This window comes from Coregonus clupeaformis, chromosome 23 (genome assembly GCF_020615455.1).
Source record: "Coregonus clupeaformis isolate EN_2021a chromosome 23, ASM2061545v1, whole genome shotgun sequence".
NCBI classification, from domain to species: domain Eukaryota; kingdom Metazoa; phylum Chordata; class Actinopteri; order Salmoniformes; family Salmonidae; genus Coregonus; species Coregonus clupeaformis.
Window position 1 is genome coordinate 18,463,357 of NC_059214.1, and position 24,102 is coordinate 18,487,458.

The 24,102-nt window shown below is 42.2% G+C and overlaps 1 pseudogene; it reads left to right on the forward strand.

Moving 5' to 3' along the window:
- Positions 1–245: 245 nt before the first annotated feature.
- On the forward strand, positions 246–23,089 carry LOC121536103 (annotated as a pseudogene).
- Positions 23,090–24,102: the final 1,013 nt, after the last annotated feature.

Consider the following 24,102-nt stretch of genomic DNA (forward strand, 5'->3'; position numbering starts at 1 on the left):
GGCATGTAGATTTTGTCATTAATCTAAATTGACAATATTTGAAAATGAGGTGGGGTATAGGGTTTATTATGAATTAGCATGTGATTTATTATTTTTTATTACTTAGTGGTGGCTGCCATTTTTTTCTACAGATAATGCATGGTTTCTTTTTTACAAAATCAATCATAAAAAATGTGAAGACATATGCATAATAATGAAACACATGTATTAATGTGCACTGTCCCCTGGAGTCATATGACAATAAAATGGATGACTGGTTTGTTTATGCGGATGGTCTAGGCCCGATATCGCACGTGGAGGCGGTTGAACAGATGAACATGGCCTTCCAAGACAAGCTCCCGTCCAGACAAGCCCAGCTAACAGCCTTACACAACACCCAGGAGTTTGATGTGCTCATTGTAGGGGGAGGAGCCACGTGCTCAGATTGTGCCTTAGACGCCGTGACACGGAGTAAACTGCCTTTTGCAGTCTTTGTCACTTGCAGTCTACCAGTTGTTCCTAATGCTTTAACTGTCCATTCCCCTGCATTTCTTTTGCATGTGGATCATTTATTTGCAACACACAGGATAGGCCAACTGCTGGCTTGAAGCAAGGCCAGAATTTACACTGAGTGTACAGAACATTAGGAACATCTGCTCTTTCCATGACATACACTACATGACCAAATGTATGTGGACACTTAGTCGTCGAACATCTCATTCCAAAATCATGGGTATTAATATGAAGTTGGTCCCCCTTATGCTGCTATAACAGCATGCACTCTTCTGGGAAGGCTTTACACTAGATGTTGGAACATTGCTGCGGGGACTTGCTTCCATTCAGCCGCAAGAGCATTAATGAGGTCGAGCACTGAAGTTTGGCGATTAGGCCTGGCTCGCAGTCGGTGAGTCCTATTCATCCCACACCGATCTCGACAAACCATTTCAGTATGTACCTCATATGACCGGGGCAGCTCTAGCAGGGCAGAAATTTGACGAACTGACTTGTTGGAAAGGTGGCATCCTATGACGGAGCCACGTTGAAAGTCACTGAGCTCTTCAGTCAGGCCATTCTACTGCCAATCTTTGTCTATGGAGATTCTATGGCTGTGTGCTCGATTTTATACACCTGTCAGCAACGGGTGTGGCTGAAATAGCCGAATCCACTCATTTCAAGGGGTGTCGACATACTTTTGTATATATAGTGTAGACTGACCAGGTGAATCAGTGAAGATGAAGGGGAGGATTTTAAAGCTTTGAGACAATTGAGACATGGATTGTGTATGTGTGCCATTCAGAGTGTGAATGGGCAAGACAAGATATTTAAGTGCCTTTGAATGGGGTATGGAAGTAGGTGACAGGCGCACCAGTTTGCGTGTGTCAATAACTGCAATGCTGCTGGATTTTTCACGCTCAGCCAACGGCAGGCCAGTGGTCGAAAACGGGTCATTGATGAAAGAGGACAAAGGAGGCTGACACGAATTGTGCAGAACTACAGACGAGCTACAGTTAGTCAACTGACAGTCTAGTACAACATTGGTGCCCAAAGACCCATAAAAGAATGCACATCTCATCGTACCTCAACATGAACGGAATATGGCAGACAACGACCTTAGAGAGTTCCACTTCTTTCAGCAAAAAAACAAGAAACTGCGGTTGCAGTGGGCTAAGGAATGAAAACACTGGACAGTGGAGAATTGGAAAAACATTGCCTGGTCTGATGAATCCCGATTCCTGCTGTTTTACGCTGATGGGAGGACTAGGGTATGGAGAAAACCACATGAGTACATGCATCCATCATGCCATGTGTCAACATTGCAGGCCGGTGGTGGTGGTGTGATTGTGTGGGGTGTGTTTTCATGGCACACATTAAGCCCCTTGTTAAAAGTGGAGCAATATTTGAATGACACAGGATATCTGAACATCATTGACAATCAGGTGCATCCCTTCATCGCAGCAGTGTATCCATCTACAAATCGTTTTTTCAGCAGGATAATGCCCCATGCCACAAGGCTAGGATTGTCCAGGAATGGTTCCACGAACATGAAAGTGAATTCAGCTTACTACAGTGGCCTGCCCAGTCACTAGATCTCAATCCAATTGAGCATCTGTGGGGATGAGATGGAACGAGCTATTTGGAGTAGAGACCCACTACCAGCCAACTCTACACAACTGTGAGAAGCATTGGAGTCAACATGGGCCAGCATCACTGTGGAACACGTTCGACGCCTTGTAGAGTTCATGCCCCGACGAATTGAGGCAGTTCTGATGGCAAAAGTGGGTGGTGCAACCTCAATATTAGGAAGGTGCTCCTAATGTTTTTTACACTCAGTGTATACAGTACATTCGGAAAGTATTCAGACCCCTGGACTTTTTCCACATTTTGTTACATTACAGCCTTATTATAAAATTTATAAAATAAATGTTTCCCCTCATCAATCTACACACAAGGACAAAGCGAAAACAGGTTTTTAGACATTTTTGCAAATGTATAAAAAATAAGAAACAGAAATATCTTATTTACATAAGTACTCAGACCATTTGCAATGAGACTCGAAATTGAGCTCAGGTGCATCCTGTTTTCCATTGATCATCCTTGAGATGTTTCTACAACTTGATTGGAGTCCACCTGTGGTAAATTCAATTGATTGGACATGATTTGGAAAGGCACACAGCTGTCTATATAAGGTCCCACAGTTGACAGTGCATGTCAGAGCAAAAACCAAGCCATGAGGTCAAAGGAATTGTCCGTAGAGCGCCGAGACAGGATTGTGTTGAGGCACAAATCTGGGGAAGAGAACCAAAACAATTCTGCTACATTGAAGGTCCCCAAGAACACAGTGGCCTCCATCATTCTTAAATGGAAGAAGTTTGGAACCACCAAGACTCTTCCTAGAGCTGGCCCCCGGCCAAACTGAGCAATCGGGGGAGAAGGGCCTTCGTCAGGGAGGTGACCAAGAACCCGATGGTCACTCTGATAAAGCTCCAGAGTTCCTCTGTGGAGATGGCAGAACCTTCCAGAAGGACAACCATCTCTGCAGCACTCCACCAATCAGGCCTTTATGGTAGAGTGGCCAGACGGAAACCACTCCTCAATAAGGCACATGACAGCCCGCTTGGAGTTTGCCAAAAGGCACCTAAAGGACTCTCTGACCACAAGATTCTCTGGTCTGATGAAACGAAGATTGAACTCTTTGGCCTGAATGCCAAGGGTCACATCTGGAGGAAACCTGGCACAATCCCCACGTTGAAGCATGGTGGTGGCAGCATCATGCTGTGGGGAGGTTTTTCAGCAGCAGGGACTGGGAGACTAGTCAGGATCGAGGGAAAGATGAACAGAGCAAAGTACAGAGAGATCGTTGATGAAAACCAAGCTTGAAGCGTCATACCCAAGAAGACTCGAGACTGTAATCGCTGCCAAAGGTGCTTCAACAAAGTACTGAGTAAAGGGTCTGAATACTAATGTAAATGTGATATTTCCTTTTTTATTTTTAATACATTTGCAAAACCTGTTTTTGCTTTGTCATTATGGGGTATTGTGTATAGATTGATGAGGGGAAAAAAACAATTTAATACATTTTAGAATAAGGCTGTAACGTCAAGGGGTCTGAATACTTTCCAAATGCACTGTATACATAATCTTTTAGGGTATCATCAACATTGGCAATATTCTGGGCTCATGATTTGACTGATCATTGTAAGATAACCTCTAAGAAACATAGTGAAATTGTCTGATTACTCTACTAGTACACAAACTATTAAGGCAAAACTATTTTGATTAGTCTCACATTTTCTCTCTCTAAATTCTGATTAATCCCATTTATTCAGCTAGCACAGCAGCTGCAGTTGTTAACTGCATTTTGCAGGGATTTTGAGTGGCGGCACACTTTTGTTCCAGTCCCCCCTCACAGCATCGGGTGGAGGGATATTCTCCATCCTGATGTTGCATAACCTCCTAGTCATTGTGCTGAAGCTGCCTCCAAGCCGTCTCCCTGGGGCTCAGCCTGTAAGGCCCTTCAGAGGCCAGCTCCGGAGGATGGAATTGCAGAATCGCTGGAAAAGACCAGGGGGCAAAGTCCAATCACCAAAAATGTAAAGATGTCTATTTTGTTCCCCCTGATGAGGGTTCCTCTTGCAGTTACCATTACATCCTAAATCAATTATCTATGCTGCTGGTTAGAGGTTTCTTTAAGCTGTTTTTCTCCTTTATCCATTTTGACTGTCTAATGGTGAAATAGTGGGGGTTTTGGAAACCCCCGCCTCATCCCCCTTTCCTAATCCACATTTATTTTCCCTTTCTTCTTTTCAAAATTGGGATTTACTGTGTCTATCCGTCAGGGACAGAACACAAGCCTCCAATGGTGGGAGTGACGAGCAGATTCAATGTTAAATCATTTTATGGAAGTCAGACAATTTCTCCTGCAATATAGACCTACTTTCCTTTTAGATAACAATATATTGACAAAAACATGACAAAGTAAAGTGTGTATATTCTTTTTTTATTTTTCTTCTTTACTTGTTGGGTCCTTGAATTATTATCCAAACATTTTGACTCGTTTTTGTGGTTCACAAAGTCAAGTCTAATGAAAATGCTTGCCGTTTTTACCCAGTGGAATATGTATGCCTGCACAATATTTCTCCCATCATGCATTATTACAGCAGAAGGACATGCATATGAAAATAATGTGTGATGTATTCTAAACATTTGGGACAATAAGTAGCCAAATATCAGCTTGCTGTTGATCTGTTGCCTTGGTTCCCTTCCTTCTGTCAGATCTTAAAACTGCCCTGGTGGAGCGAGACGATTTCTCATCTGGGACCAGCAGCCAGAGCACCAAGCTCATCCACGGAGGAGTCCGATATCTACAGAAAGCCATCGTGAAATTAGATTACAAACAGGTAAATGCTTCATTTTTTCTCTGCAGCTGACACTTATCCGGTGAATTCCTGGTCCGTCTGGTCATATTGCTTTATTTACCCTCTGGATTCATTTTTCATTCGGAAGAAGTCTTGACATGCTCACTTTGAGTTAGTGCCTGTGATTTTTGAAGTTATTTCAAAGAATTCCTACAACTTGGAAAGAGAGAAGGAGTAACTAGTGCCCCTGTCATTATCAAGATGGGAATTAGGCTAATACAGGAAAAGTAATGGGAGGAATAAAGCATTTGGGTCTTCTTTTGTCAATGTATTGTTAAGAAGAGTCACCCAGGTTCAAACTCAAATGTCACAGTTTTCTGTTACATTTCAGAGGACTTGAAGAATCTCATTATTTTAGGCCTGTGTTTTCTTTGGAAGTCTTATTTTCCTATCTGTATGAACATGCTGAGGTCTTGGAGGTGAGCTGGAGAAGGGGCCAATTAGTGTGATTGCAGGAAACGTAACTGCAAAGTCAGCAGCAGTGCAGCAAAGTACAGGCTTCTCACCTACTCTACATGCCAGGGAGGGAACGGAAAGCAAACTAAGGCAATGCCATTCTGTATTTGTTTTGGGCCGGCAACTTTGGTCATCCATGACAACAGTAACTTTTACATGTTTCTACTAATAAACGATTAATCACCATTATACTATTTCAATCCCTGACCTAACAAGACATGACCCATTTATTTATATCTGTTGTTCTAAAGAAATACATTGACCTGATGTTATTTCACAGGACTCCACTAGCATAAATGTATTAAATTGTTATTTATTCACACTTCATGGTTTTATAAGCTACTCTGATAGCAGTCAGTGTATTTTAGTATTTTTTCTAAGGTTACCTCAGTACTATTGTAGTAGGCGTTGAGAGAAAAAAAATATGACCAGTCTTCAGAAAGGGCTATGTGGATACGATTGAGCTTGTACTATGATTTTTTTTCCCTGGATATATTTTGATCTTCATGTCTCCTCCAGTATATGATGGTGAAGGAAGCACTACATTAGCATTCCAACCTCCTGGATATCGGCCCAATATGTCTGCACTTTTACCCATAAAGCTCCCCTATACAAGTAAGAACACCCTCCCATCTCAGCATCTTAGATCAATTTCACTACATACACCACCGAAAATACCACATGAAGCAGTAAACCTTTCCCTTGGTAAAAACATGAAGTTTTGAAGATGGAGATAAAGTTTATTGTCATTCAGCTGAACTTAAGAGAATCACCCGGGGCTGAGAGGTCCATCGTGGGTGAGGGTAAAATGGCTGATGGTCCACCGTTCCTGCTCACTATCTCACCCCGGCTCGCTGAGCCTTGTGTGAACTTAGGGGCTTGATTTGATTGGTGCTGCCTGGTATCATGAGCGTTAATTGCACATGACATTTAAGATCCTTCTCTGGTATTTAAAGGAGTGTACAGGTGTGCCTCATTACTGAAGGGTGTGGAAAATCTTGATTGGCTTCCAGTACTCTGCCATGTATTGTGTAAGTCATCATGCCAACACAGACCCTATATCCATCACACTCAGGAGTGCACATCTTACACCAACCTACCTTCCTAGTTCCATTGTAATCCATAAAGCTCATTATGTATTATTCATTGTTGATTTAGTGTGACGCAAAAATCCATGTACAGAGTGATACCTAATTGATTAATAGTAAATCATCTGAATTTGATGACATCATCAAGTGCCACTTTCTTATGACCTTTTGTAATGATCTTTTTGATTACAGAAAGTAGAAATGCGCCTTTTTCACATATGTAGTACCAGCCGGTTAGGCACCCAATCAGATTGAGCAAAAACATGCAAAACACCATGAGAGAGAATTCATAGCAAGCAGTTTACTGGAATGACATTCAGATGAACTGAAATGACATTCACTCTCATGGGATGGGTGAACAAAAACAACTAACTGAAAGCCACACCCCCAATAAGCCATGAATATGACCGCATTGAGGCATATGTCTGTGTTTCTATAGCCATATGCACCATGCCACTGCCTACTTCATTTCTTCATTTAGCAATAATCCAGTGCCTTTATCACAGTCAGCATACGCACATTTTAGCTTTAATTAGCTTTAAAAATGTAAAATTTTCTCTCAGTCTCATGGCAAAATGTGTATGATAACATTAGATAACCTACAAAACTGCAATTCTCTTTGCCCCATGGCAAAATGTGTAGAATTTGAAGAACCCTTTTTGGTTCCAGGTACAACCCTTTTGGTTCCAGGTAGAACCCTTTTGGGTTCAGTGTAGAACCCTTTCCACAGAGGATTCTACATGGAATCCAAAAGTGTTCTACCTGGAACCAAAAAGGGTTCTCCTATGGGGACAGTCGAAGAACCCTTTTGGAACCCTTTTTTCTAAGAGTGTATGGTGATGGAGATAATGAATAACAGGTTAAAATGGTTTATTTCCCCTTTAATTGTACCTTTTCCACTGAATGTGAAAGGTGGTGGCAGCTTCCCTACTGCTGGGCAGGGATCAAGATGTCCGACCTGGTGGCTAGAGCCCAGTGCTTGAAGAGCAGCTATATCCTCAGCAAGACCAAGGCTCTGGAGCTCTTTCCTATGTTGAAGAGAGACAAACTTCTGGGCGCCATTGTCTACTATGCTGCAAACCATTTCACCTCAGTCGTCCAATCAGTCCTATGTGCAAAAAAAAGCCCTGCACCTTTAAGGTCCCCTTTTTCACTAAGAATCCGGTTTTGTAAGTGATATCTCTGTCACGCTAACATATATGATATAGTCCCATATAGAGCATATTATATATTATTTTATCTTTATTATCATCTACCCTCCCTAATATTTGGCCTTTTAGGTTCCCTCGTAGAAATAACCCTTTTCATGCACAGCAATGTAATTACTGGCCTGGCTATGTGAGCGGAAACAAATGAGAAATAACATGGTTTAAAGCAGAAAATAGCCAGTAGGCATTCCCTTGTTAGTTCCAACCAGTCCCAGGACCCATCTTTCTCCAGGCTATACGTGCCTCGTGTTGGCATCAGAAAAACAAAGCATATGTTGATTGTTAGCCAGGGTGTACATAGCATGTCCTGTTTACTCAAGGTCTCCTCTGTAGCCTCAAACTCCCAACTTGGTGTCTCCAGGCTATCTGTCAGACTTCATTTAACATTTGAGGATATGTGGATTCCCATGTACTGCAAAAAGGCAACATATTTCTAAGGGAATGTGGCTGCGATCTGAGCAGTGATCTGTCAACCTTACTCATTTAGCAGAAGTAAGTGGGAGAGGGGGCATTATGCTCAAGCTATTTATATTTGTTTTATAAGAACACTTTTCAATAGTTTTTTTTCAATGGCAAAATAGCTAATATGATTTTATATATTTTTAAAAACAAAAAGTTCTCTAAATATCAGATTGTTTTGGTAAAAGACTGAAAATTAAAAGCCACAAAGACTTTGATTGAAATATTATGTTGTATTGTATGTGTTAGGCTATACACTTTTCCCCTCAAGCTATCATTAAAAAAAAATCCATTATTCAATTGGGGGACAATTATGGGAATTACATTTTCAAAGCTGACCTTCCTTATTGGGGTTTGGTCTTTGATTGCTTCAGTCCATCTCCTCAGGATTCCTCAAGCCATCATATTCACGCAGTTTCAATATGTACACATGCCTTAGCCTTAGATTATGGAGTCATGACAAATATATACGATATAGTCAGAAATGACTAAATAGATTCTGAAACAACACATACACACGATGAGCTACAGATCAAAATATTCAAACTGAAATGGATCTATTTCAAATTTGATGCAGTGAATAGTACTATCCTATGCAATATTACAGTATAGCTGTGATAAGGTGATATATGACAATTATTACACTTCATCATTTTCATATGCATTTTTGGAGAAAATACAGTCTCTTTGTGTGTATTTATCTCTCCTCCCTTCGTTGCCCTCCTCTCCTTTAGCCAGAGGAGTAATTCACAGAAGCGTCTGGGATAATAACTGCCCCCCGCTGTACCTGCAACAATTTAATTGGACAAGTCAGCCCAGCCAAGCATCTCTCTCTCATGACTGGGAGACATGAAATTCATTGTCATGATTGTCCCTGTCATTTTGCAGCATTTTGTCCAGTCGTGGAGTTCCTCTCACTCCACTGAGTTTTGTACCTCCAGGAGGCGCGGATTATAGCGGAGGAGGAGGTAGGCGCTTTAGGGGAGGGGGCTGGGCCTCCACTCAACTGGCTGCTCCTCAAGGGAGACATGACGCTCGCCTCCCTATGCTCACTATTGATGGCTTGTGCTTTAATTCTCCGATTTTTTTGTTTGATGTATTATCATTATAAGCATCCTTATTAGCAGATTATAAGAATATATTACCATTATTATTAGTATGCCATAGTAATAATCCCTTGTTACACGAGCTGATTTAAACTGGAATTAGATCACATTTAACATTGTGATAAATGTAGCTGTAATCAGATTATTTTAACATTGTGAATGTTGTAGCTGTAATCTGAGCGCTGCAAACGTGTGACAGGCAGCATAGCCAGGCACATAGCGGAGAGCTGTGAATCATGAGGTTAGAGGTCAGCAGGGGGCTCAACAATCATCCAGGATTAGACACACTGACTCTAGCCCCTAAGTATGTGATTTGCTGTGTACACCCACAGCACAGCGCACGTTAGCCAACCATACACTCTAATGGTCATATTCAGTCCACAGAGATGAGGAAGTGGATTCTATGGTCTTTCTAATACATCATGGCTGGGTGCATACTCTTGTATGTAATTCATTCTAAAATGTGGCCTTTAAATCTGCTGTTTTCTTGTGTTTTACTTTTTGTTTTCAATGTATTTATTTTTCTTAGTGTTGGAATGGCTCGGAGCATGCGGTAGCATTAACCAGCGGAGCCTACGAGTTACCTAGCCTCTAGTCGTTCAAACCACAAATAAATCAGGGCACAAAAGAACCTGCTCATTCCTGCAAAGTAGCAACCTTCTCTTCCCCTCAAGGCCAACAATGAGGACTTGAACCCCGCCTGGCAATAACAAATAGAAAGAAAGTCGCCCAAGACACCAACATTAAAAGTGATTAATCATCTCTATTCTCTTCTCTACTTTAAACCAAAGGATTTTCCAGCGATAAATCTTCAAAGATGTACATAAGAAACTCTTCCTAATGAAACCAGGCTTTGTTCATTTGTCACCTTTTAGACCCTTTCATTTAAATGACAAAAAGTATGACCTCCTGACTCTTGAATATAGATCTGGGTATATTCTCAAGCCAGAGAGGGATTAATCCATAAATCTTCATACCAGATTCCTCTCTTTATTAAAGGATTCTGAGGAGGCATGGTGATGTATTGGACAGCATGGCTACCAGGGACATTGCAAATTATTATTTGAAATTATCACTACCATTATCATTTCCCCGTTTTACACCCATTTTGAAAAGGAACAGTATTATTGATTGATTTTAAGTTGAGTCTATCCTCACTTGACCTAGTCCCCTGTGTATCCTAACTGAGCTGCCTATTAAATCTGAACAATGTGTATGAAGCACACCCATTATAGTGATCTTTCATGTAACAAAATTAGTGTCATGCTTGCAGACAGTGACGGCACACTTGCGGTCTCATGCATGTGGTGTGTATATAGAAATAGGCATGGGCTATCAAAGAACAGGTTAGTAAACTCCTAGCCCTCGACTTGGTGGGTTTAACACTTTGAGCCCAGCCCGCTGCTCTTCTTGTGGAGCCCCCCAGCCCAGTGCAGGGGAAGGGGGGTTGGAGAGGTCGGGGCCTGCGTACTCCACCACACATACAGGCCAAATGGCCACTGTGGCTTTAAGTGTGCTCCTTGTGTGGCCAGAGCAGCCATCCCACTGATACAAAGTGACAGGGACAGATGTGACATATCGGTTCCGACACACTTCCATACCACCAGTCACAGGCTGGGGGTGACTCACATCCTCTCCCTTGTTCCTGTCCCCCCGCTGCAGGACAACACAACAATGCTCGAATGAACCTCGCCATCGCCCTCACTGCTGCCAGGTATAGGGCTGCCATAGCCAATTACACTGAAGTGGTGCACCTACTGAAGAGGGCAGATCCTCAGATGGGCACGGAGAGGGTCTGTGGAGCGCGTTGCAGGGACGTGATCACAGGTAAAACTGCCTCCCTCTCTGTTCCCTAGCACTCACCACGAGGCGCTAACGCTCAGAGCCTGCCTGTTAGGGACCCCTGTTAATCAGTGCTATTTTGCACATAGTCATAGCACATCTAATGTGGGGCTTTAATATTTTATAAGGGTTTTATGATGTAGAGGGCTCTTTCAGATCTGCTAGCAATGTAATACGGAATGAGCGTTCTCCAAATGGCCTTACTTACCTTTTAAATGTCATGCATAGGAGTGGCTTTGGAAGAATAAAGCTGTAAGGGGAACAGATGGGTTTCATGAGTAACCAAGATTTGAGGATCTCAATACATGACTGCCCCCTGATGTTTTGAAAGATAGAAGTGTGCTTTTCTTTCTTTCTTTCTGAAGAAAAAACGTCTCACTTTCTTTTATGAGAGAGAGACCTCAAGGAATGTGCTACTAAGAATACATTGACTCAGTATTTAGCTTGAATTCAGTTAATTGTATTCCTATTTGTTTTTACAATAATAATGTGTCAAGTGTTAGAATTATAAGCTGAAATTCTAATAAAATGTCATTTTTATGTCCGAGTAAAACATTTCTCTGCTTTCATTTTGACACTGTGACACGTCAAATTAGGAGGGTAGTCCATCATTCAAGTTGTCAAAACAGATCATTTAGTATCATCATGCTACCTTTGATATGGATTATAAAGGATTGTCAACATCAGGCAGCATATTAACAAACATTGGCTGCATCCCAAATGGTACCCTTATCCATATATAGTGCACTACTTCTGATCAAAAGTACTTAACTAAATAGGGGAAAGGATGCCATTTGGGACACGTACATTTCCCTGTGCGCATTAAAAGCACTCCCTCACACACTGCCTCTTGGGCTGCACTTTGACACAAAGAGGCGAGAGGGAAATTAGGTGTGTCTGTTTCCTATTAATTACAATCCTCTGAAGTCTCCCATGGACACACGCGAGCCACTCTATTACGGAAGGGGTGACGGCTGATAAATTAATAATCCCGGTTGTCACTGGGTACAGATGAATGGCCCCTGATGATTGATGCTGTTTTCTTTCATAGGGCAGGAATTTGATGTCAGAGCCAAATGTGTTATCAATGCCACAGGACCTTTTACCAACGCACTGCGGAAAATGGATAATCAGAAGAACCCCAACATCTATAAGCCCAGTGCTGGGGTGCACATAGTCATCCCGGGCTATTACAGGTAACAAACGACGCCCCCTTCTGTCTCTGTCACATCCCCTCCTGCATCACTAGCGCCTGCCTGATCAATTCATTAGCACCTTCGGCTGAGCCACGGAGACGGGGACAGCCAGGACAAAACATAGGGACTCTTTAAGATACAAGAAGCTCTTGCATGGATGGTTCAGAACAGGTACTTACTGCTGAGGGGCTCTGTTCAGGAGCATCAGGTCCTTTTGTGTACCTTCACACTTCCTGTTAGGTCGAAGAGCCCATTTCGATGAGTGAAATCAAGCAAACAGATGGCATTGTATGCCGTTTATCTCCAGATTCATTCAGATTTTTGAAGAGAGCTTTTGGCCTACTCAACCAGACTTTCCTGTGATGCTGTTGCAAATTGACTTTCTGATTGGATTCCTCCCTACTCAGTGCTGGTTTTCTTGTTGATGCTTGTTATTTGTGTTCGCTGGGGAACAAAGCTACCCCCCTTCCTACCACCTCTACCCCTCCCGTTTCCTGTATTAAATTGAGTCAGTACATGTGCATGTGTTTTGAACAGAACAATATGTGGGCTATGGTGTGGCTGGAACTATACGGGAGCCGCGGCGTAGCTGGAATTGAAACCAGCAGAATTAATCTCCTGGAAAGAGAGTTGACAGGAGCCTGATTATGGGGTGTCCCCCAGTCGGCCCTCTCACGCCCCCCAGCAGACCAAAGGTTAATGCAGTCTTCTTGTTTGCTTCCTCCCCTCTACCTCCACCACCACCCCCGTCCACCACACCCCTGCACCCTACCTTCAGTCCAGACAACATGTGGCTTCTGGACCCAGCCACCAGCGACGGACACGTCATCTTCTTCCTGCCCTGGGAGAAGATAACCATCACCGGAACCACGGACACTACCTCAGCCCCGATGTCAAAGGTGACACTACCTCAGCCCCAGATGTCCTGGTTGGAGGATTCTAGATGTCCTGCTTATTTCTTCCTGATACCGGGAATCTTCCAGATTTCTGGAACACCTAGGATTTTGCAACCCTACACGCACCTGCTTATGGTTTCTCAGAGGGATTCACAGGGTAGGAATAGAACATCTCTATCGATATAATTATTATTTATAACTATTTTTTTTTTACAAACGTTTAATAATGCCACATGTTGGTTATCTATATATTATACAACGGGTGGGTCTAATCCTGAATGCTATTCCACAAGTTACCACCGGCTAAATCTAAGACGTTAAAATGATTATTTACTCTGTTCCATCTGACTGCGCAATCCACTGTCTCATCAGCCCAACCAGGCAATTTATAAACTTGATCTCCACTATAAAAAGCATCTAGATATTATCTCAAATTTCTTTTAGACAAACATTTAGCTTTCAACAGCGGAGATTTGTATAAACCTTGCTGTCTGTCTCTCCGACATTTGAAACATTGTTTCAATATTCAAATTCGATCTCCAGCTGTCCCATAGTAATGAACGTGTCGGGACGAGACAGACAGGCAGGCAGCGTTTCTCAACCAGTCGAAATCATGAATCAGCTGGCATAAATTTTATGGATATATACAAAGAAATGTCAATTGCAATAAGGTAAAACGAAACAAAGAGCAACTAGTTTGCTGTCTATCCAGCTTCAGTTTGATGTGATTGTGTTAGCTGTGTTGTTGGCTAGCTCCTCTGAACAACAGTGTCCTGACGAGAGTGCACATTTTCTTTGCCAGGCGAAATCGTGCCTCATTAGCTCATTGTTATGGATGTATCCAAATAAATGTCACTAGAAAACAGCTTAAACAAATGCAACTACTTTGTTGTTATTCTGGCTGCACTGTTTGACGTGAGTAAGTTAGCCGTAGTTGGCTAGCTAGCAAGCAAGGGATAAGAACGTTCCCAGTATGGCAATGGAACATATAGAACAAACTACTGGGTGGCGTCCATAGATACAGAACAAAAAGACTGAACGACTGGGTCACGTCTCTGGCAACCGAAACGATAGAACGAACGACCAGCCGGCTTGGGTAGCAACCCTAGATTTGTGTCATGGCTATATCTTGTGGAAGGATTAAATAGTATTAATAACGTTTTTAATGAAAATATGTCAATCATTATTTGAATATGTTGGTAACCCGTATAAAAGTGATAATGCCCTCGAAGCCGGTGTTGGGAGGATATATTGGCACAGTTTAACAACACCCGTGCCAATATATCCTCCAAACACTCGCTTCTCGGGCATTATCACTTAAATAACTTGATTAGCCTATATCTCCAGTGATATCAGAAGTCTGGATCATTTAAATCATATTCTATACATCATCATGCTAAATCTATAGCTTGGCAATGTCAAAACATGTTTCCTTCACAAGCCATGAATCACCAGTGTGCTCTACATTTACACTTACGGCATTATAGCCCTGACATTAGAATCATACCTAATTCATAAAATACATTTATGATAATAAATACACGTCCGACAATCTCACAGTATTTTTTTCCCTCTCTAGATTTGCAAATAGCTGATGGAGCAAGCAGCTGACTGATACAAATGGGCTAATGTGATGGCAGTGTAGCACAGTGTAGGACTTCCACCAGATATTAATTCATCAGGAGGGCACAGAGTACAGACAGATACAAATTCCTGCTTTAATTATGTATGGGACCTGCAGTCGAGAAACAGGAGACACCAACCAACACCACTTTGAGGATTTCTTATAGGAACTTTATGAAACCCTATTTGATTTCTTCCATGGTTATTTTGTTTCCTTCAGCTACAGTATAATGCTTTGCTGCCCTGTTGTTTCCCTAAACACTTAGGAACAAAATAGATTATCTGTTTTCTACTCCCCTATACTGTACCTCCACATGGGAGGTTTGTTAATGAATAAGTGAAAAATAACCAATATCGCATTAAATTATATTGTTTTCGATTTGCGATTTTTATTTGGGGCCTCTGATGGCTTTGCCGACTGACTGGTTTATCAAAACCCAGGGAGACTTTATTAAATGAAGGACTGGTGGGTATCTAAACAGAATGAAGTGCTATTGATTTTGGAGAAGTGGTCTAATTGTTTTCAGTGGACAAGGGGTTGTTGAGATTATTTGATTGATTAGCTTGATTCTAGTCTGCTTCCACATCCTCTCTTGGCCAGCCAATCTAATTGCACAGTAATCCCAAAGCACTGCATTCTCCATCATTATTTTGAATTTATCATCATTTGCTATATCCAGCATAAGATTAGCCCAAAAGGCTTTTTTCACATTTCCTACACATTAGCTGCCCAGCTTTCCTTTACGTCTACCGAGACCTCGAGACAGTGGAGAGGTGGCACCTGTACAGTACTGTAGCTCTGTCTATATGGAGGAGGACTATGTGTCATGGTGGCTCAGGTCTCAGACCAGCGTCCGGGCGGCTCCAGGCTGCAGCCAGCGTGCTCTGAGCTCTGGACGGCCGGCCGGGCTGACATGTGGCGTATGTCTGGGCGAGACCCTGTCTCCCCAAGTCCTGTGGTCACAGTCGGAGCAGAAGGCCCTGCAGCCTGAGTAAGAAAAAACACAAGTGTGAAGTGATGGAGCGGGAGGCCATGAGGCAGCCGACTCCTCTTCTCCGTCACATCTCTCCGTCCTTGCCTGTGGACGCGCTGTGGCTCCAGACGGGGAGTCTCCAGTCATCCGAACAGCAGAGGAAAGGAGAGGTGGATCGTTCCAGGGGGGATTTGTCACATTGCGCGGCAGTGTCACCTCGGTGGAGACACAGTGGCCTGGAGTGGACAGGCAGTGTCTCCTCAGTCCTTCCCGTAAGGGAGTGGTCTCCATGGCTTCTCACAGTCACACCAACTCTGAGTGACACCCAGCAGACAGCTCCAGATCCCTACTGGCACCAGACCTGGGTTCAAATACTATTTGAAACCATTTAAAATATGTTAGCTGGGCATGATTGAGATTGCATGGCACAATAGAACCAATAGAATAGTCAAAAAGCTGCAAACGCCGCCCATCTGGCTCTCCAGGCAGGCTAAAGCAATTGCTTCTAGTATTTTAAGGTTTCAAACAATATTTGAAACCAAGTCTAACTGTAACAGTTCTGTACCAGTAGCACACCACTGGCCTGCTGCTGCAGCTGAAGCACTGGACCAGCTTTGTTCTCCGACTGACTGACTGGACTCTCTGGCCTGGTGGAATGTTTCCACACCATTCCCTGATAATGACTCATCCCAACAAAAGACCCATCAGTTCAACTCATATGGTCTCTCATATTTAAAAATGGCACTCTTTTTCATATTGTATCCTTCACATCCCAGACAACCCACATTTTGGTGTGGAATAATATTTCCTTTGTTCACGGTCATATTTTTTGAAGAAGGGTAAATGTATATGTTTTCAGTGTGAGTTGAAAGACTTTGGGGTATGGACCAAAAAGTCTTACTGTATACCCACAAAGTTTAAGTCAGACTGAGCCGGTGAACTCTAATGCAGCCAGCAGGTCCCCCATGGTTAATACAGGCAGAGATGGAGACAGAGACTGCGTCCCAAATACCACCATATTCCCTATATAGTGCACTACTTTTGACCAGAGTTCTGTGGGCCCTGGTCTAAAGTAGTGTACTAAATAGGGAGTAAGATGCCATTTGGGATGCAGACAGAGATGTTGTTTATCATGCATAGATCTCCCTTTGCACCGCCGCTACAAATGTGCATTGTATTCATCTGCTCCCTTTTTACTGCCCATGTGAGGCCTTCAGCGCCAGAGCTACTCAGCTGTCATAAATTTTTAAAAAATGCCCTTTGATAACGACTTTGTCATTTTTTTATTCCGAAATATCAACCAGCCCATTATAGTGGCATCATTTTTTTTTCAATCGATACACAACAGCGTATTAATATTTAATTATTTATATGGCACTGCGATATAAAGAGAGTAGATTTTGTCGGGGAGGAGCTGGAACTCATTTATTTTCTAGCAGTAGAGGAGTGAGGTGCTATTTAGGCTTTAGCTGGGGCTGTGATGTGGTGGAATAGAGAAAGAGCAAGGCCTCTAGATTGCAGTAGCAGCATGCAATGATTTCACTAGCTATCCATCACTCTCATAGCCATCACTCTCATAGCCATCACTCTCATAGCCATCACTCTCATAGCCATCACTCTCATAGCCATCACTCTCATAGCCATCACTCTCATAGCCATCACTCTCATAGCCATCACTCTCATAGCCATCACTCTCATAGCCATCACTCTCATAGCCATCACTCTCATAGCTGTGTTTCTCCTGCCGTGTGTAGCCTAACATGTGTGTGGGCTTGTATTACTATTCTTATGGGTATCGGAAATCCCCAAAAGTCACCCCAAGGATAGTAAAACAAGAAAAACTCTCCCTCGTGGGGATTTTCCACGTCCCCACGAGGACAAAGGCTATTTTAAGCTTAGGGGTTAGGTTTAGGGTTAGAATAAGAGGTAGGGTTAGGGAAAATAGGATTTTGAATGGAAATTAATTTTAGGTCCCCACAAGGATAGTAAAACATATGGTGAGTGTGTGTCACGTATGTCTGTGTGTGTCCGTGCATGCGAGTGGGTACGTGCATACGTGTGTGTCTGTCTGTGTGTGTGTGGTCTTACTGTCTGGTCTCTTTGTCCTGTGCAGTGAGGAGAGGAGATGTCTTGGCAGCCTGGAGTGGTATTTGTCCGCTGGTCACAGACCCCAACTCCAAGGACACTCCATCTGCAGGAATCATAAGTTACATAATCATATTGTCCACATCAGTGGCAGTGGACTGGTCACCATCGCTGGTTAGTCTGGACATTCAACCGTTTCAATGCTAATCATGCTATACATATCACTTACTCTGTGTGAGATAATATAGGCCTATACTTGAATTGCAGCACTAACTAGTCCATTGCGGATAGTGTGGTAATAACACCATATTGAAAACCCCTAGAGTCAATTGATGCACCGGTGCGTCAATCTAAGTTACGTAACAAAAAAATCCCCATCAAAATCTGTCAGTTTAAGCTAAAGATATCGTTATTTTTGCACTTCCACATCTGCGGTGAAAGGTGGCAGAGCTAGAGCGGTGTTTGTCTGACCATGAGATATCCCGGTCTTCTCACGTCAACGTCTGTAGCATCCGAATGGTTTGGCCTATAAACTATTATGACCAAAGAGGAGATTCTCACCAACACGATGGTGTTCTCTGTTTTGCTCTACGACCCCCACAATTTTCACGGGACTCGTCTGAAGGTCATCGGTAGTGGTTTAAAAAAAACGAATGGAAGTATGAAGGTAGTTTTGTGCCAACCCCAAAAAAGGGTCAAATGTGTAAAGAAAAAAAAAAAAAAATATATATATATATATTTCCTGAGTTTTTATTTTTTTACATCTCCTAGATACAGTGGGGGGAAAAAAGTATTTAGTCAGCCACCAATTGTGCAAGTTCCCCCACTTAAAAAGATGAGAGAGGCCTGTAATTTTCATCATAGGTACACGTCAACTATGACAGAAAAAATGAGAAAAAGAAAACCAGAAAATCACATTGTAGGATTTTTAATGATTTTATTTGCAAATTATGGTGGAAAATAAGTATTTGGTCACCTACAAACAAGCAAGATTTCTGGCTCTCACAGACCTGTAACTTCTTCTTTAAGAGGCTCCTCTGTCCTCCACTCGTTACCTGTATTAATGGCACCTGTTTGAACTTGTTATCAGTATAAAAGACACCTGTCCACAACCTCAAACAGTCACACTCCAAACTCCACTATGGCCAAGACCAAAGAGCTGTCAAAGGACACCAGAAACAAAATTGTAGACCTGCACCAGGCTGGGAAGACTGCATTTGCAATAGGTAAGCAGCTTGGTTTGAAGAAATCAACAGTGGGAGCAATTATTAGGAAATGGAAGACATACAAGACCACTGATAATCTCCCTTGATCTGGGGCTCCACGCAAGATCTCACCCCGTGGGGTCAAAATGATCACAAGAACGGTGAGCAAAAATCCCAGAACCATACGGGGGGACCTAGTGAATGACCTGCAGAGAGCTGGGACCAAAGTAACAAAGCCTACCATCAGTAACACACTACGCCGCCAGGGACTCAAATCCTGCAGTGCCATGCTTAAGCCAGTACATGTCCAGGCCTGTCTGAAGTTTGCTAGAGTGCATTTGGATGATCCAGAAGAGGATTGGGAGAATGTCATATGGTCAGATGAAACCAAAATATAACTTTTTGGTAAAAACTCAACTCGTCGTGTTTGGAGGACAAAGAATGCTGAGTTGCATCCAAAGAACACCATACCTACTGTGAAGCATGGGGGTGGAAACATCATGCTTTGGGGCTGTTTTTCTGCAAAGGGACCAGGACGACTGATCCGTGTAAAGGAAAGAATGAATGGGGCCATGTATCGTGAGATTTTGAGTGAAAACCTCCTTCCATCAGCAAGGGCATTGAAGATGAAACGTGGCTGGGTCTTTCAGCATGACAATGATCCCAAACACACCGCCCGGGCAACGAAGGAGTGGCTTCGTGAAGAAGCATTTCAAGGTCCTGGAGTGGCCTAGCCAGTCTCCAGATCTCAACCCCATAGAAAATCTTTGGAGGGAGTTGAAAGTCTGTGTTGCCCAGCGACAGCCCCAAAACATCACTGCTCTAGAGGAGATCTGCATGGAGGAATGGGCCAAAATACCAGCAACAGTGTGTGAAAACCTTGTGAAGACTTACAGAAAACGTTTGACCTGTGTCATTGCCAACAAAGGGTATATAACAAAGTATTGAGAAACTTTTGTTATTGACCAAATACTTATTTTCCACCATAATTTGCAAATAAATTCATTAAAAATCCTACAATGTGATTTTCTGGATTTTTTTTTCATTTTGTCTGTAATAGTTGACGTGTACCTATGATGAAAATTACAGGCCTTTCATCTTTTTAAGTGGGAGAACTTGCACAATTGGTGGCAGACTAAATACTTTTTCCCCCCACTGTACTATACTTAGACTGAAAAACTATTAATTTTAAGTACACTTTTAATAAGTATGTTGAAGTGTAATGATAGTATATTTATGGTATACTTAAGATATATTAGAAAAGTACATCTCATATTTGAAGTATATTATTTGTATTTGTTTTATATTTAAGTATACTTCAGCATACTTGTAATATATTAAAATACACTTTTTTGCCGCTTGGGCAAAAGGCTACTGACTGGGAGTGTACAGTCATAAGGTCTGAATGCTAGCTAACAAGATTTCATCTTAGAAAACACGCCATGGTCTCTGCCTAGAAAACTCCTCGGACTATTATTCAAGCCATTTTTGGAGGGAGAGCACAGCGCACGAACAAGGCAGAGAGATAGAGGAGTTGGAAGCCCACAGGACCACTGGGCACTGGGGCTATATGTGCGTGCATTTCCACCTCTCAAAACGTAGGCTACTTCTAATAAAATTAACAAAGCACTCGCTAGTTTAGCTAACTAGCTAGCTAGCTACTGTAATGAATAGCTAGATGCAGATATGTTGATTTCAGAAACTGTGAAAATCAAATGTGCCGTTTAAATGATTGAAGGGCCGGGTGCCGCTTGTAATAGACTTGAGCTCCCTCGTCTCTAGGCTACTGTATTGTGGTCGCAGTATTGACAACATAAATGCTATGGTCATTTCAATCTATCAATAACTAGTTCAAAAACAGGTAGTCCACCTTTGGCTGCCTGTCGTGTTCCAGTAGGCCTAAATGAGTTTACGATGAATTTTTAAACTGTGATTATTATCCAACAAAGTAGATAAGCTTATCCACCAATTTAGCTCCCAACTGTGCATACATGCATTGCATGATCAATGTTGCAAATGTGAAGCACAAGCCATTGATCATACAGGCATGTCACATATGTGGATGCTCATAATAGAGATGTATATTTATTTCTAGAATCAGAAACCTATGTGAATGAATAGGCAATTCCATCTTAAATTCTGGTATTAGGCAATGTCCTATCGATTTCATGAAAAATATTCATCCTTTTTCTGGATATTTCTATGGCCTCTGCTATAGTAATATGCTGCAGTTGATTTACTGGTTCCCAGAGTGACGTCCAAGTCCATTGTTTCAGAACGCCAAACGTCCAGAACATTCAACTGTTGGTTTAAAATTAATATTGTATATTTTTTTGTGATCAAATGTTAATAAATACACGGAATAACAATAATATGGTGCCTGGTGAAGGGTTTCCTTCTCCCTGACCCCTTGTTTCAGATACAACCTTTAACACAAGTCTATTACAGGTAGTGTGGTAATAACACAATATTAACACAAGTCTATTACAGGTAGAGTGGTAATAACACAATATTAACACAAGTCTATTACAGGTAGTGTGGTAATAATACCATTGGAATCCTTGTCTAGGTGGGAAATGGACAACATATCGCTCCATGGTGGAGGAGACCCTGGATGCTGCAGTCAAGGCCCATAACCTTTCTGCTGGCCCCAGTAAGACAGTGGGGCTGATGCTAGAGGGAGCTAAAGACTGGAGTCCTACCATGTACAGGACTACGGGATGAAGGTGGAGGTGGACACAACAACTAGTAGCTGCATGGTTGCAAAATTCCGGTAACTTCCTAAAATGTCCAGGTGTTCCATAAATCCTGTATGGAAGATGCCCGATATCAGGAAGGAATAAGCAGAAAATCCAGAATCCTACAACCAAGATTTCTGGAAAACCTGGGAATTTTGCTTACCGTAATTGGCAACCTTAAGTAGTTGAAATGATTAATTGAGGTGCCAACTTACGGTCTGAAGTACAAAAGTACGGTCTGACATAATTGTATGACATCAATATGTAGCACTATACTAATGAATAGTCAGGCCCATTTGTAAAGCTAAATTGCATGGCTCCCTAATAAATACATGAGTCCAGACAATCCCAGAAGCTGGTGTCAAATGAAAATGATGCCATCAGTACCCTGACATCCTAATGATGAGCTACATGTGTTAATCTTGCCCAATGAGTGAATTAAACAGTGGTGCTTTCATCACAGTGGATTAGAAGTGCTAACAGTGCAGCTTGCGCTCTCTCTGTCACTGCATCACTCCGGCTCTGTACACCTGACAATACACTCACATCTGGACAGTCCAGGCCATGTTAGACTTCAAATGAACTGTACAATGACCTGCAAATGACAAGCCGAGAGAGTTGCAGCCCCCTGTGACTTAGTGTGAATGAGTTTTAACCCTTCGTTAGCGAGGAAGAGGGGAGAAAGCATCATCTATGATCCTGATGTTGCCAGAATGTTTAAAAAGGTCAATATGCTGATATTTTTTCACAGCGTGTGACCTTTAGTTAAAAAGTAGCAAAACCGGTTGAATTGAAATAACTTCTTCTTTGTTTAGTTCTGGCACATAATGTATCATAGTCAAAGCATGCTGTCTCCTCTGCAGCCATCTCCACCATGAGTGACTCGACTGTTAATACATCGTATTGATCTAATATCAAAAGGTGCTATTTAAATACAACAGATTTCCCAGGGACCATTGGCCCATTCTGTTTGGATTTGAACTGAATTGCAAATGTGTCTGTGGTGTCCAGGTGGCCCAACATCTGGCCTCTACTAGGCTTAGCGGAGTTGCCAACAACCGGATGCAGCCGGTTTTCAGCTAATTCAACCTAGCTTCCTTTTCAGCTGAAAACCGGATGTAGGAACTCCGCTCAGGCGATTTCTTTTACGCCTGCTATGTTAGGTTAGGCCTCTACCTACAGAGGGAGGGCCTACGAGGTCGCCAAAATGGCCCATGTCACTGGCAAGGGATGGCCCATCTTGGGCAAGCACCTTCTATCTGAATTCCTATACATTGAGAGTGAGGTTTATATGTATATCATATCTAGGGTTGCATAATCCCGGTAACTTTCCCAAAATTTCCATCCAGGTTTTCTGGAAAACCTGGGAATTTAGGAAACATTACCAGAGTTAACTTCAAATCAACAGAGCAGAACAGTGAATGACCAGAGGTGCATTAAGAACATGTATGGACTAAGCAACATATTTTTGTTAGCTGCATGTGTGACATAACTCCACCAGTCCTATTTAGGATATAATTTACAAAGATTACTTTTTTTTAGGGAATGTTACTGGAATTTTGCATCCCTATCTCACAGACAACACTCCACTCAAACCACCACATCTTTCCTTCTAAACCCCTTCTTACAATTTACTGTACAATTGATATGTAAAAAAAAAAAATCCTATTGACTGGTGCCATTCCCAGTATCTCTCTCCCATTCAGTCACTGATATTCCCGCTCATATTCCCGCACATGCATTTGATCAACCTCACATTAACCCGGATACGTTTGATCTTTAAAAGGCCATAAATTGGCTTTGGTCATTACCATAGGTTAATTACTGAGATTTGTTCTGTGCTGTTACTACATTCACACTGTAATCATATGCATCTAACAAAAGCCATTCACTACTTGTGTATCCACAAAATAGGTATTGTTTTGATATTTCTATTCCAGTCTAGGTTTTGTTTGTATCAGGCTATTAATAGAGAAATACCTAACTAGAGCTTGGATACTGTTTGATTCTCATGGATTCAGATTGGGCCTCACCCTTCCTCTAATTCTACTCCTACAGTAGGACCACTGAACCTTTAGCCCAGTTGTGGAGTAATTGTTGTCTGCATTCCTTAGAGCACCTTCACCAATCCATGACCAAGTCAAACAAAAAGCCAACCGGTATTGAATGTGAAAGTATTAATTCACCACTATGGATAACTGACCCGTTTTTACTGTAATTATGGATTCAGGTGTAGCTACTAGCTACAGTATTCGTGGTAGATTTCAGGCTACCTGTTTATATGTGAGTTTCTGAGTGTCTGCTATGTGATGAATGTGTGCTAATATGTGT